The following is a 14,302-nucleotide window of genomic DNA, read 5'->3' on the forward strand; positions in this document are numbered from 1 at the left end:
AGAGATCCGGGGGAAAACGTCTCCTTGTGGCTGCGCTGGTCCCTTATCCTCAAGAGCAAGGAAGTCCTGGGGTCTGAGCCTCTCCAGCAGCTCTCAGGTCCAGCTCAGTCAGAAGTCCCTCCTCTAAGTCAGCTCAAGTCTGAACCTCAGACCTAAACCTGTAAGGGGGGTGAGGGCCGGCACGTATCCATTCGTTCACTTCCTTTTGTCCCTGCGATGGACTAGACCCTGGCCCTGCCCTGCAGCAGTTTACTACCTAATGAGCAAGGGTCACACAGTGTTAGTATCATGAGGGGTAAGCTCCGAGCGCCTCAAAAAGTCATTTCCAATTGTTTCAAATCCTCAACACAGCTCACAGGGACTGGGTCACGTGGCTCCTGCCGACACCCACCAGCTTCGTCTCACACCCCTTTCCCACTTGCCAAGTGCACACCGGCCACTGGGCTCCTTTCTGTTCAGCGAACAAACCAAGCTCTTTTTAGGCTCAGGACCAGGCTCTCTCCTCAACCCTGCCCCTCCTCTTGTCTGGACTTCTTAAGTGTGTCTTTTCCAGGGCGTCCACCCTTGATCCGCAGACCAGGAGACTTCCAGTCCCGTTTATCTTTGTGTCCCCAGCACGGAGCACTGCACCTAGTGTATGTGGTATCAGAACCACATAGTTTACAGCTGAATATTTAATAACTTATCATTGATTCCTTCCACTTTCTTGTCCCATATACCCAAGCGATAGATGTACCCACATCTCTGTCATCACTAAAAAAAAACGATAGGTGCCAACCTTTTGCAGCAAAACCCTAGTGGATGCTGTAGAATTACAGATGCTCTCTTAGCAGGAGCCAACTTGAATTCTTATTTTGCGGGGGGGTTGCCTCCCCCAATAGAAATAGTAAAACACCACTTTAGTAGGAGAAACAGACCCAGCAGATTTTTCACTATTGGTTGTGCTGGTGTTTTTAACAGCAAACCTTGTTTTCCAAGTACCCGCTGGTGACCTGGGGCCAATTGTTGAATTCTGGAGAATTTTGTGAGCTGATTGTTAGACCTAGACATTATTAAAAATTATATAAATGTGCAGTTAAATAAATTACATTAAAAGCAAAGGTAATAAATATGCAAAACACATCACTTCCTGTTTATTCGATGGCATTTTTGTGTTATCTATGCTCTTGAGGTTATCGACATCTCTCGCATCTGTGTGGTGGTGGATGTACTATATAATGGTGTGCAACTGCTTCTCTCTTCCTGACTCTGCGTCTAGTGACATCGTGTAGGTAGACTGAAATCAACATAGCGAGAACATTTACGAAGGAAATCGGCAAATGCTACAAATCAGAGCTTATTCATTTTTTTTAGGGAGCTTGTTTTTAAGCAACTACCAGCATCCCACTGCCACTAACCAAAGGCAAATGGGGTCAGTCCCTGATTCCCAGAAGTTTGCCGTTCAGTGGTAGACACACATACACACACACACACGTGCGTGTGCGTGCGCACACACGCACACACACACACAGAGTTAAGCCTGAACCAAGGCAGAATGGCACGTATTAAATGGAGCAATGGACAGCAGACAGGAAGTGGGTGGCTGGAATCTGACTGATTGGCCTTCAGATGTGGGACATAAGATGAAAAGATTCACAGAGGAGGCCCAGAATCTCTCCTTTGCCGCCTAACTCATTTTCTGGATCCTTACTAATAAATTATGCAGACAGATCTTTACATAGGCACCAACTTTCAGCCTGTGATCAATTCATACACTTACCTTATGTTGAGGTGCTTAGCTTCTTCCTCTGTCAGAAGGAGATCAATAGGTACAGGTCAGACTGTTTGAATATATCGGAGAGCTTGGAACGCCTCCAAAGATGGGTGCTGAGAACCAGGAATTCCGCGTGGTTAGGAATCATTTGGCCTTTTCATCACTGGAGCTCAGTCAAGCGTGTATTGATTTTTCTCCAGAAGATTTACCGATTTGAAGCAGTAATTCCCAAACTAAGATAAAATATTAATAGTATTAAAAAGGTATTAGACTCCATTTTTGTGACTATAAAGGCAAAAAAACTGTTAAAAATGTTAAAAGGTGGGAGGGGAGTTCAAAGCCAACCAAGCTGCTAATAGCGATCACACAGTGGTCTCCAAGCCTTGAGTCAAAGAGAACATTCCCTGTTTGTTCCCTACCAGTCTTAATGGGGTTGTCAGGGGATGCTCTATTGAACGTGAAACAGTTTTATTCCAATTTAACCTATACATTTGTTTGTAGCACTTTAGGAGAAACAGGCCAGCCGTTTTCAGCTTTTAAATTATATCTACACACCCACGTATTTCTATATCTATATCTATCTATCTATCTGAGAGTGAAAGGAAAACGATATTAAGGGAGGACAGAGTGGGAGGAGAAGGAAAGGAGAGGGGACAGAGGGAGAAGAGAGGGAAGAAGTGAGGAGGGAGAGGAAGAGAGCGGGGGCAAAGGGGAAAGCAGTGCAGTCAGGCTTGGGAGCAACACGGGACTAGATTTGAATCCCAGCTCTTCCACGGGCATCAATTACTATTCCAATTTCAGCCTCGGTTTTCTCATCTGTGAAATAGGGGTGAGATAACTTTCACAGCCAGGTTTTCCAGAGAATCAGGTGAGCGCAGATGAGTAGAGAGCAGTCCCGGCGTGTCCACTCCGTAAGTGTGATGCCTTAGTGACCAGTGCTAGTGAGGGTTATGTATCTCTTTGAAAGCACACACTTTCTCCCCTGTGTTCTGGGTTTGGCATCCCTTGAAAGTGGAGCCCAAGTGTCCACCTGAGAAGATAGCACCAGCCTGCCGGGTGCCAGGGCGTTTCCGCTGCAGAGGATGCCAGGATTCCTGTGGTTTCATCTAGCCGGTTGTCAGCGCACCACGGAGGTACAGCCAACCACCAATGAACCTTCCGCAAAGATAGTTTGCTTCATACAGATCTCCATCCATAACCTTTACTGGTCTCTACAGAGTCATTATGACCATTAGGTTGTGGACTCAGCACTGCTTTAGCTCTTAAGTTAATACAACCAAGACTTTTTTACTTTCCTATTGGGAAGGAACATGTGCCATTTCAGTGATTTCTTAGATCATTCCATAAGTAAATCAAATATTCTTTCAAGCCCAGTTATCAAAACTGTGTCCTCTGATACCACGTCTTCCATCAAACTGCGGTAATCCAGATCAACACATTTTAAACCTCTGCTATCTCCTAATACCATCCCTACTAGATAGAGTAATTAAATTTGTACTTTTTTTTACAAGTCGTACTCAATAAATCTGAATAAATTAACAACGCATTACTAAGACTGCTACATTAAATTTGCATAGTGCATTTAATGAATATGCAACTGCAAGTGAAAAGGTCTGCTACTGCGAACCTCTCACATTAGCATAACTACTTCCAGCATGTTTCTTAAATAATGCACTCATTTGCACATCACTGACTTGGCTAATTCTAACTTCAGTCAGGGTAGCCTTGTAATTAAGACTCTTGCTTTAATTTTTAATGAAGTTTATGTTACATCAATCCTGACAGTAATGAGGGGACATGGAAACAAAAAGGCTGCTAATAATTAAATTCACAAACCAGTTTGAGGGATAATAATTCCTGAGGAGAAATTACATGACTAATTATTAATTAAATATTCATACTATTGCACAGCCATCTCACTTAACTGCTCTTCTTGTCGGTAATAATATTGAGCTGTGGATGCCTTTTGCCAACCATTCGGAGTTTAAGGTCTCTGGTTAATTTTAGTGTGCTGTTAATCAAAATGACACAAAAAATAAAATTGTTTTAATTGGCATCATTTTATTGTGTCTAAATATTACTACAGTTGGTTTAGTTTGTGGAGAATTAATCTAGTTAGTCAGTGCCTGTTTTATGGAAACATAAATCCAGTTTACATCCATAAACATCTAATGGCAGGACAACTTGACCTTTTTTTTGTAACGTTACTGTTTACAGATAATTACACCAACTCTTTAAAAGGTTATTTAATAGCTTTGCATTCATCACAGTAAAATGAAAAACATGCAATATTATTTAACTCCAGCCTGTTCTGAGGAGGTCTCTGAGACCCCCATTTACCCCTGCTGAAAAGTAAGCAGTATTAATGTGTGGGTTTTTAGGAAATGTATGAGAGCTTTCTTTGAATGTGTACAAACAGATTTACACGTTTGGGTCTGGATCTTCGAATGTCTAACTCATAATTGAGATGCAGTCTGGTAAGGAAGAAAATGTTTCTTACTGTTATAACTTCCCATTGCAGGGAAACACGAGGATGGAGTTTTTATGAGTCTGGATATCAGAAATCGCAACAATTTCCCTACAAAATTCAGTAAACAAACATTACAAAGCCAGAGAAATTACTATGATGAAGTCTAATTGGCTGCAATATTTATTGTAGACATGCTTTTTTTTCCCCTTCCATTTTCTGAGCGGTATCTAGGCATCTGCATTTCTAATGAGAATGTCCCCATCTGTGGGCAAGTTTAGCAAGGACAAGAAAAGATCGACAATATTTAAATTGATAACATTAATCATTAAATTAAAACAGATCATGACATTCGTTTAAAGCTCTGATAAATTCAGAACAAGATGCTTCACGGAGACCATTATGCATATTATAAAATTAAAGAGACACAGAAAAGGGATCTTTTTATCCTGCAGGGGCCTGTGGAAATTCTGGGCCAGGGCAAACATTTCATTTCATTTTTCTAATAAGTCAAACTAGCTGATTCATCAAAGTGGACCAAGTCGGTGACCATAAACCATGGGGCAAGGATTCCCCTCAGTTACTCTTGTCCCTTTACTACAAACTGACAGGTTTGTAGGGCATTATTACTGGGCCTGATGTGTATCAACTGCTCCCTTTTACTAAATCTTTAAAATCTTTTCAACTTTTCTTTTTAAATCTACTCGCTTAAACTAACACCTGAAGGCGATTGGAAAAGACCACTCACTGTGTAACAGTTTACGGGCGCGGGTCTCACTCACGGTGTAATAGTTTACGGGCGCGGGTCAGCGTATAGATGTCACAGTAAGTCCTGGGTCCCTGGTCCTGCTTTTTGATTCCTTCATTTCAGGAAAGCTTCTATGTGAGAAACCTTACCTGAAGAGCAGTAAGACCTCCAAACTGGGCAAAGTGAAGACAAAGAAGTGACCAGGCTCGTGGGCTAAACTCTAGGGTACTTGTTCTGGAGGAACACGCAGAGTCCCGCCCTTTTCCCTTTCATTGCCAGGTGCATGCTATACCTGTCCCAGGTGTAGTAAGTGGAGGAAACCATCCAACACCATGGAAACCAGCTGACCAGAAGGACCCCATCATCTCCTCGTAGGGAAGCAGCACGAACGTCAGAAGGGGTTAAGGCTTGGAAGCCAGACACACCCGGGTTCTAATCTTCCTTGGCCTTAGTGAATAGCTTTAATAGCTTCATCTCTCTGAACCGTGGTTTCCTTTTCTGAATGGGGATGGTCATGCCCCCCTGGCAGGTTGTTGTGAGAATCAGTCACACATGCAAGTGCTTAACTCTGTGCCAGGCTCATGAGAGACAGGCGCAAAATGCCAGCGATCTGGATTATGGTTAATCTTCCCGAGGAAGATTGCCAGAAATTTTACCATTGGAGAGTCACTCCTTTGAGATGAACACCACTGTCTCAAAGCTTCTTTTTTAAAATGCAGATTGTATACCTTGAAAGTGGACGGCGGATATAAAGTCAGTTTTGGTCACCAAAGCCTTTGTGTGAGTTAGTGTACCAGCTCCCTTTTTTCCGTAACAAAGGCAGATAAGGCAATACTAGAGAGGCGCGTTAGCGGAAGGAGAAGGGTTGAAGTGGAAAAGGAGGATATAGAAAGGGGAGGTGGAATTGCGAGGGAAAAGTATTATATATGTCTGGGCTATTTAATCACCAAGGTACAATACAAGGAACTCCAAGAAAAAACAAAAACCTACCCGGTGGATGTGGATTCCAAAGTTCTTGAGCTTTAGTCCTGTAAAATGACAACCATTAAGGGCATCATGACCATGCACCCCTATTTTTGTAGAATGGCTTAATTTCAGTGATTCTGTCTGGTACCTATCAGGGCTTGGTTGGTTGGGGGAAGAGGGAAGAGGTAGTGTAGGTCATAAATTGTCTCCCCTGAAAGCCCCATCTTATGATGAAACTCCAGAAAGAAAGAGCACACGGCCTCAGTAAGTATTTAACGAGCATCATCAGATACCTGTCTTAAATGCCAAGTACCCAAAGGAGAAAGCCTTTTCTCCCACCTGTCTTCTCCACACTCCTTAACAGATTGTCCAAGAAAGCACCACACAGAGCTGCCCTACCTGTAGCCATTCCAGGGTGGAGTAGCTTGAGGAAAGTCTCTGGTGTTTGGTTCTCTCTGGCTCTTCTCTAGGAAGGCATGGGATGGAGAAACAGATTTCGAATTGGACAAACTCCAGCCCCTTCATTTTACTTGTGGCGTGATTTGGATAACTTGTTTGACCTCCTCAAGCCTCGTGTAAAGTGGGGAGACCACCACGTACCTCACAGGATGATGTTGAGGGTTAAAGGACATCAGTGTGAAAAGGTTCGGGTGCACAGTAATTGTACATAGCAATCCCTTTTCCCTGTCTCAGAATCAAGCCAAAATCTCCTTCTGGGGCATGAGGACTTACTGCTGGAGGAGAGTTACATATGGACCTCAACGTTCTTGAGTCTGTTTCTATAAAATCACATTTACCATGCTTTTTATTTCCTTTGACCAATCATCTAGATTTTTGAGGTCAGGTCTTACTTCAATTCTGCAGTCCAGTAGTCTGCCTAAATTGCTATGAGGATTAGAAGAGTATTTGGAAAATAACAGTATCTGGTACATAGCGAGTATAAATAAATAAAAATCTCAAAACCACGAAACCAATCCATTCTCATTTATACCCCTCCTTCATCTGCCCGTACACTCCATTATCAACAAATGGCAGACACACATGCAATTTCTTACCTCTGTGCTTTTGCAGATGACTTGAGTGATTTTTCCCTTTCTACTCAACCACCTGTCAAACTCTTATTCAAAACCCAGCTAAACAACTACTTTTTTCATAAAGGCTTCCCTTATATCACTTCTCTTGTCTCTGTCTTTCCTGTGCTTCTTCTATAGTGTGCCCAGCCTTCTATTACTCTTTGCACACGGTGCTATAGGTAATCTGTTTTCACTTCTCCTACTGGGGAAGGACTGTGTACAGTCTTGGTATCCCCAGTTCCTTGTATACTGCAGGGCACTCCTCATATATTTGTGGACTCGAATTCATGTGACAAATAGCAATTCCAGGATTATATTTATAAACATGAACATCAGAATTTCATTATACATCTCATAATAATGCAGTAATTAAGGAACAAAACAGTTTTCTTCTTTTCCTTTTTTTTAAGAGGCAAGACAACCACGGTAATGAGATGTGAGCAGAGACATGAAAGTGGAATGAAGGTGGGAAAAGGTGGGGAAGAAAGTGATGTGTGCATTATAAACAGCAATTTCCTACAGGTTAGGATCAATTCAGAATGAACCATTCATTGCATCATCACTGGTTATGAGGTAACAAATCGAAAATTCCCGTCTGAGTTTTAATTAAAAGGAGCCATAGGGCTTCCCTGGTGGCGCAGCGGTTGGGAGTCCGCCTGCCGATGCAGGGGACATGGGTTCGTGCCGTGAGCCATGGCTGCTAAGCCTGTGCATCCGGAGCCTGTGCTTTGCAACGGGAGAGGCCACAACAGTGAGAGGCCGCGTACCACAAAAAAAAAAAAAAAAAAAAAAAGGACCCATAAATGTCCCAAGTCAGTTGGCACATATGTACATTTTTTTTTCACAATTATAAAATTACCTGTCACGATGTCAAGCCTGAACCCAAGAGCATTTGCAGGCTGCAGTGCTGACATCCTTCCTCCTTAATCCAAGAACTAGAAGCCACCTGATGTGAAAGCAAACAACAGGTAACAATTACAAGTCAAAATGCCCGGCTGCTCGCCAGGGATGGACAGGTGGGTTACATATGCCCAAAGCAGCTGACCAACCACCACCATCTCCTGAGCATTTATGGTATGGCCAAGGTAGGAGATGTGGAGCCTGCGGTCCAGTGGATGCCCCTCTTCATGACGGGACCTGTCTTCACAGAGAGGATGTGTGAAGTCAGGAAGAACTGTTGGAGTATAGAATTAAGAGGGAAAATCACTGCAGGCTAGCACGCTCCTTTTCATCCTCTTTTCCCCGAAACATTGACCAGCTCCCTCAGATCTGTTCTCTGCCTTCTTCTCTTTTGTCAGAGACAATCATCTGTCGTGATTAAGAGCTCAGACCCAGGAATTCCCTGGTGGTCCAGTGGTTAGGACTCCATGCTTCCACTACAGGAGCCATCGGTTCGATCCCTGGTTGGGGAACCAAGATTCTGCAAGCGGTGTGGCACAACCAAAAAAAAAAAAAAAAGAAGAAAACAAAAGAACTCACCTTTTTCAATTCAAATCCCAGCTCTTCCACGCATTAGCTGTGTGACCATGGACAAGGTACTTCACCTCTGTGTCTCATCTCTGGGATATGTATTGTTAAGAGAAAAAAGTTAGAGAGTAATATGTTTAGTGTAGTTCTGTTTTCAAATTGGGAAAAACTCTATATTCTTGTGTGAGAATAGAGAGAGAGTGGTAGGATACCTATCATACGTTAACATTGAATATCTGAGAATGGGGAAGATTAATATTTCCTTTATTCACCTTGAAATTATTTTAAAAATCTAATAAAATAAGTAAAAAGAGAAGAATGGGAGACTGATGAATTGATATCCCTTCTGTTTCAAAAGAGAATTTTTGATTGGTTGCAGGACAAATAAACGTAGTATAGTAAAATGAAGCTAGAGGTTAAATCAGTACCAGGAATTTTCTACAGTAAGCATGTATCACTTTAATAATGAGAAAATAATTAAAATGAAAAATGAAGGAAAATTTTCTCAATCAAATGGTGCTACTCTCTCCTTTAGTCTTGTGCTTGTTATTTTTAACACTTTATAAATGACAATAGTTGCACTCTTTCATTAAAGGAAATCTGGAAAATTCACAGCTGTGTCAAAAGAAGGAAAAAAATATTTCACCCATGTTGACATCATCCAAAAGCAATCGCAGCTGGTATCGGTGTGTATTTCCTTTCTGACTTTTCTTTTCCCCGCATGTACATGTTTTTGATGATAATACTGTGAATATACACTGTAACTGTTGACTCCTAGTTCTTGGCCTGCTTTCCTCTCCAGACAGCCTGTCCTCCTTGGCAATGGTAAGAACAGGAAAAGCAATCCACACAACAGGCTGTTACAACGGCTGCAACCCCCAGCTTATGTGGGAGGAGGCTTAGATAGAATGTGCCTTCCAGGTGACAATTCCATTAGAATGTCCAAGTGACTGCACGGAGGGAGAAATATCTGATTGATTGCAACGAAACCAAGAGAGAAGCAAGAAATCTACAGTCTCCTGGCACATATGTACACTCTCCTTTCATGGTTAGAAAACTGTCTGTCATGATGTTGATGTCTGTCCCCCTCACATTCCTCCTGAAATTACACGTGGAATTTCTTATCATAAGGGAGGTGCCTCCTTGTCAAAGCCACTGGGTGGAGGGAGTGCTCAGTGGAGCCGAGATTGAAGCCATAACCCCACCTGGCGACCTCCCACTCTGTCCTTGGCCTTCTCACTCCTGCAGCCAAAAGTGTACAAATTATTCCAACTTTGCTCACCTTTCCTTGATTTGTCTGTCTCCCTATAAAGCCCTGTCGAAAATTCACACCTTTTTATGAATTTCCTAATTTAATTCATTTTCTTTCTTTTTTTTTTTTTTTTTTTTTTATGCGGACCATTTTTAAAGTCTTTATTGAACTTGTTACGATATCGCTTCCGTTTTATGTTTTGGTGTTTTGGCCACGAGGCATGTGGGATATTAGCCCCCCGACCAGGGATCAAACCCACACCCCCACATTGGAAAGGCGAAGTCTTAACCACTGGACCGCCAGGGAAGTCCCTAATTCATTTTCTATCTACTGACCTCCTTTTATCTCTTTTCTTCCAATACAGTAGATTCCTACTCTGAATCCTCCCTCTGATCAATGCTGTCCACGCAATGCTGTCCTCATTCCCTGCCTCACTATAACAAAAGCTTTTGCTTACTTTATTTCGTAATCCCAGTAACAGCATTTGTAGTGGTTGTATAATCTTTGATAGATTACATCATAATTTACTCAAATATCCTCTCATTGGCTGAACCCTTGGGTTGTTCCAATTCTCCACTGTCGGGAATGGTACTGTAGTAAACATTTTGTAGCATGAAACTTTAAAAAAAAAATTACTATTTTTTTTCTCCTTAGAACAGAGTCCAAGTAGTGGAGTTTTTTTTTTTTTTTTTTTTGCGGTACACGGGCCTCTCACTGTTGCCGCCTCTCCCGTTGCGGAGCACAGGCTCCGGACGCGCAGGCTCAGTGGCCATGACTCATGGGCCCAGCCGCTCCGCGGCATGTGGGATCTTCCCGGACCGGGGCACGAACCCGCGTCCCCTGCATAGGCAGGCGGACTCTCAACCACTGCAGCACCAGGGAAGCCCTAGTGGAGATAATGATGTTGTATTTCCTTGGGAAAGAAGCTTCATCCTCTATTAAAAATCAAACATTTCTCAAACATATTCATGAATGTTCCAGATTCTTCTGTGAGGGGTGAGTAACAGAAATGTTTTCCTTTCAGTTAAAGCATATTTTCTCTCCTTTCCCCCTTCTTTCTCCTCTTTACCTTACTTTCTTCTCAGAATCTACTTAGAAATCAAAACAAAACACCAAAGCACAAACCTTAGCAGAGCACTGTCAGTGCTGCGCCTCCAAGCAATACAGTTACGGGCAAGTTACATCTTTACCGAATCCTTCCCTTTGGTAAAATCACCTCCAAGACCCCATCCAGTGCTAAAGGTCTTTGAATCCTTAAGGCCTGTCTCTGTTCTGCTTTGACCCAGCCCTCCTTCTTCAAGTGCACCCCTCTCCACTTTCATCATTAGCAACTAAGAATGTTCAACTTGTTAGAACTAACTAAGCAAGCAAATACATAAGCAGGGAAAACTACTCTTAAGAAAAGCATTGGGCAAATGCTTTATGCTTTGTCACACTCAAAGCATTTTCTACTTCTTTCTTCTTCACCTTTTCCACTTCTTCTACCAGGAGAGGTAAACTATGGTTCCAAAAGGTTTTCTGTAGAGCTGCCAATGCCTACTTTTACAGGGAACGTTCTTATTTTCTTTCTCAGATGTACTCCTATACCCAGAAGGTTTAGGATTAAATTCTCAGAATGGTCCTGCCTTTGATAGTCTTAGATTTGGGGGCCAGAGAAATCATACCCCTTGCCCATTTTATAAGTCAGGACAACAATAATAGTTCCTAATTGACTAGTATTTTATAATTAGAAAAGCACTTCTACTTATGTTAGACCATTTAATCCTTCCATACAAGCGTATGAGTGAATTAGGTGGTATACATGTGCTTATTCTTACTTTTTGAAGGAGGAAACTGAGACTCTATAGAATTACCTGTCTACGACACGACAGCCAAACCTCTTGGACTTGGATCCAATGACTCCAGATTCAGTGTTCTTCTTCTTTTCTTTTTATGAATTTATTTATTTTACTTTATTTATTTTATTTTTGGCTGTGTTGGGTCTTCGTTGCTGTGCACAGGCTTTCTCTAGCTGTGGTGAGCGGGGGCTACTCTTCGTTGCGGTGCGCGGGCTTCTCATTGCAGTGGCTTCTTTTGTTGCAGAGCACGGGCTCTAGGCGCGCGGGCTTCAGTAGTTGTGGTATGCGAGCTCAGTAGTTGTGGCTCGCGGGCTCTACAGCACAGGCTCAGTAGTTGTGGCACACGGGCTTAGTTGCTCCACGGCATGTGGGATCTTCCCTGACCAGGGCTTGAACGCATGTCCCCTGCACTGGCAGGCGGATTCTTAAACGCTGCCCCACCAGGGAAGTCCGGTATTCTTTTTCTGACATAGATCTACCTGCAAAACAACCAAATATACTTAAGTGAATTGGATAATGTGATATTTATAAAACTTAGAAATCTTAGGAAATAAGGAAATATTCTAAGTCAGAGAAAGTTATGGTTCTTTTCAAGATTAATCAGAAAATACTCTTGCTTTACTTTATTAAACGTGAATCTACATAATAAGAAGGACAAGAATAATTCACGTGATTTAACTTAAAAATACCTATTGAGAATTCACTGTGTGCTACCATGTGTCCAACATGATATATGTATTATTATCGTAGCTAGTTCTTACATAACAGCTCTTTGAGGAACAAACCAATACTATTCCTATTTTACAGACAGGCAAACAGATTTGGAGAGGCGTATAATTTGCCTGAGTCACAGAGAAAGAGGTGGGGGAGACAGGATCTAAACCTGGGTCTGTCCAACTCGACAGCTGGAGTTTACAGCATGGTTTTACATTGCCTCTCCCAATAGCTCACAACTGAAAACCTGATCTCAGGATCAAATGACAAGCTTGAATAGTCTCTGATTAGGGTTGTAGATGGGTTGGGATATAGTATCAGGCATGACCCTGTTCCCATCAAATACCTGACTCCTTTCTCACTTTTCCCCTCAGGTCCCTTCAACACGAGTAGAGACAAAATGAGAGACTGGAATCTCCAGGGCAAGTCATTTTACTACTTTGTACCAGCTCTGATAGTTAAAAATGCCTTCCTTATACTGGGCTAACCCCCAGCTCCTACTGGCTTCCATCCACTGATCCTGGTTTTAGCTTTGAGGCGCCAGAGAAAAGTTCTAACAGTTCGTGTAGCATGAAATTTGGAGACAATTATAGTGTGTCCTCTGAGTCTGCTCTTCTTCAGAATAAAAATGTACTGTTTTTCAGATATTTCTCCAATGACATGATTTCAACCTTACTTCCTTGGTGAACATTGTTTTAAACTAAATGCGATTCTCTAGATGTGGTCAGCCTGGAGAAGAGCAGGATTATCCCCTTCTTTTCTAAATGCTTTAGATCTGCCCAAGAGACACACTAGCTTTCTTGCCCCCATACTGTTTGGTTTTATTGAGTTTATAATGTACAAAAGGCCCATATCCATGTCAGACAAGATGCTGATAAGTCCTGTGTCCCCAGGTGCTGTGCTGTGCTTGTGCAAATGTCTTTTTCTGATCAAATGCAAACATATACTTTTACTTTTCCTTACATTACTTTATCTTCTCTTAAAGTAGACTTGGCTCCCAAATTCTAAACTGCTAAGATTCTAAGACAGTTTTATTCAAGTTAGTATAGAGAAATCAAACCCGGCCTTTAAAATAGCCAACATCAAGGTCTCTAGAATTAATGAGTCACAATTTATCAAGTATCCCCTGACTGACAAACTAAAGACATTTGTCCTGTTTCTAATATGTTTGGCCGCTGTAAGCAATGCTACGAGAAATGTACTTGCGCATATATCTTCACATAATGGTGTTTCATTTTGAAAAAACAGAGTCTCAAAAGCAGTGTTGCTGGGTCGGAGGATGTGTGCTGCTGTAATCCTAATAGATATTACCAGATGATTTTACCAAAAATTCATAACAGTTCAGTTATGCTGTCAACGTATGGGGTAGTGAGAAGAGTTAGAAACAGATAAAGAAAAAAGTAGGACAGTGAAATAAAACTAGGTGTGAAATAAGTCTTTGAATGTGTATATATTGCACATGTATTGCTTTGATAAGCAGGAAAAAACGTTTAAAAAAACGAAGTGAAAAATTTCCTCATAAAGCTTTTCGTTAATAAGCCTGCCTGAGCAATTGTCTCTCTTCCTCTGCACTCCTGAAGTATTTACTATTTGCAACACTCCCTATTTGTTCCACTCATGAGGCAATTAATCACAGAGGACGTGACCACCAACCGTTCTACTGTTATAATGAGCTGTCATTCAAGACCTTCATTGCCATCCATATCTTCAAGGCCAAAGAGCTCAGGCTTGGAATCCAACTCACCAGGGCTCAAGTTCCAGCCATCTACGCAATTTCCCAAGTGTGTGGCTTTGAAATATTACTTAGAAGCTCTAAGTTTCAGCTTCTGCATCTGTAAAATGGGTCTGATGTTGCTTTCCTTGCACGTTTTCAGAATGAATAACACAACGGACGTAAAGCCCCTGGACGAGTGCTCAGCACATACTACTAGTGGTTAATCATCGTACATACTCCCACCACGGAGAGACACAACTACGTTAACTGAATGTTTCTGTGCCAGGTACTTTGCAAAGTACTTTGCGTT

General features: G+C 42.0%; 1 long non-coding RNA gene across 2 annotated transcripts in view; it reads right to left on the reverse strand.

Moving 5' to 3' along the window:
- The window catches only part of LOC137230136 (uncharacterized), a 30,014-nt gene that overhangs the window by 3,899 nt on the left and 11,813 nt on the right, over positions 1 to 14,302 (reverse strand). For both annotated transcript variants that reach the window (XR_010946011.1, XR_010946010.1), the window contains exons 2-4: positions 11,580 to 12,043; positions 8,487 to 8,566; positions 1,760 to 5,996 (exon numbers count right to left, since the gene is read on the reverse strand). This is a non-coding gene — a long non-coding RNA (uncharacterized lncRNA). The remainder of the gene's footprint in view (positions 1 to 1,759; positions 5,997 to 8,486; positions 8,567 to 11,579; positions 12,044 to 14,302) is intronic.

This window comes from Pseudorca crassidens, chromosome 1 (assembly GCF_039906515.1).
Source record: "Pseudorca crassidens isolate mPseCra1 chromosome 1, mPseCra1.hap1, whole genome shotgun sequence".
Lineage (NCBI taxonomy): Eukaryota > Metazoa > Chordata > Mammalia > Artiodactyla > Delphinidae > Pseudorca > Pseudorca crassidens.